The 1,575-nt window shown below is 43.9% G+C and overlaps 1 pseudogene; it reads left to right on the plus strand.

Moving 5' to 3' along the window:
- The first annotated feature begins 444 nt into the window (after positions 1-444).
- Positions 445-563, plus strand: LOC134930386 (5S ribosomal RNA; annotated as a pseudogene).
- The last annotated feature ends 1,012 nt before the right edge of the window (positions 564-1,575 follow it).

Raw genomic sequence — 1,575 nt, forward strand, 5'->3', positions numbered from 1 at the left:
GCACCCTTCTTGTAATGTAAGCAGACTTTGGATACTAGTCTCCCTCACCTATCTCCTTTCAATTTATCCTTGCCTCCTGAATAATGCCACAGCCACACCACACTGGACATGCCCAACCCCGGCCGACCTTGGAAGCTAAACAGTGTTTTGGGCCTGACCAGTACCTGGCGGGGAGACCCCCAGGGGAGATCAGGGGCTCTAGTGACTTGCTAAAAAAGGTTAAGTCCTTTACCCTGTATTCCAACCTTTTCATTTTCCATTCCCTTCCCCTTTTTCTCCAGGAAGGATTTATATGTCTTTATTTAACACTATCTGGTGTCTATGAACATGGCCTATAACTCTGGTTCTATATAGTTTATTAAACTGATCCAGACCGGGATACTGAATGTACCCCTTTTGTATATACGGCGAACTTTGAGCTCATGTCTAATGTTCCCACATCACTATTACAATCATACCACCTTGGGCACGCCCGACACCGTCTGATCTTGGAAGCTAAGCAAGGCTGGGCCCAGCCAGTACAAGGATGGGAGACCTCCTTAGAACATCGGGTGTTGTAAATGTACAGATGTTGGAGCGAAATCGGAATGATGCTCTAACTGTTGTGTGTGTACATATTGGTATATCGGATTCCGCCTGGTTCCAATTGTTTATATGGTTCACGTACTCTCTGTCTCCACATGTTTGTAATAACTTCCCTTGGGGCTTTCCCACCCCCAAAAAATCTCCTTATGTATCATTCTATTATCTCAAATGAAGCCTCTGTATTGTGGCTCCATCTCTTCCTCTGACTCCCTTTCTTTGCTACAACCACCTCTTGATGAAAATCCTAGCAGTTAGCAGGTCCACATACTACAAGTTTGGTGCATCTGGATAAGTGCGCTATACATAGGAATCTAATTAGCAATATGTGGTGCTCCTATATTTATTCATTTTCACTATTTCCATCTTATATCCATTTTTTATGTATACACTAATATTCATATTTGTCCCCCCCTTTTTTAAACTGTTGTGCCGTATTTGCTGATTCTACCTTTTATTGTATCTTTTATATATCCATGTCTGAATATGGAGCTGTGCTAACCCGTGAGTCAAGGATCAAAATCCAAGAATAAACTATACTCGGGGAACTGTCCCAGGCAATCGATCCTGACTCCAAAAACATGGCCGCGGTGAATACAGAACACATAGGAACTACAGTAGCAGGAACTAGCAGACGGAGGACTCTGTTTCCTGCTCCACGTATGAAGGAACTGGTCCGCCGCAATAAAGATCCCCTTCAATAGAACGGATGTGTCCCGCTATACGGAGCGCGCGCATGCGCACTCTGCAGAACTGGTCCGCCGTAACCAAGATCACATTCAATAGAACGGACGCGTCCCGCTATACGGAGCGCGCGCATGCGCACTCTGCAGAAATGGATACCGGATGTGGGGCGGATGTGAGGTCATACAATGCCCGGACAGGAATTCCACGGCTATATGATATATTTCATGCCTTACACATGTTTTACTGTATTTTTCAAACAACATTTTTAATATATGATGCTCTGATATGTATAAGTATATTTTATTT

The sequence above is a fragment of the Pseudophryne corroboree genome, chromosome 5, assembly GCF_028390025.1.
Source record: "Pseudophryne corroboree isolate aPseCor3 chromosome 5, aPseCor3.hap2, whole genome shotgun sequence".
NCBI lineage: Eukaryota > Metazoa > Chordata > Amphibia > Anura > Myobatrachidae > Pseudophryne > Pseudophryne corroboree.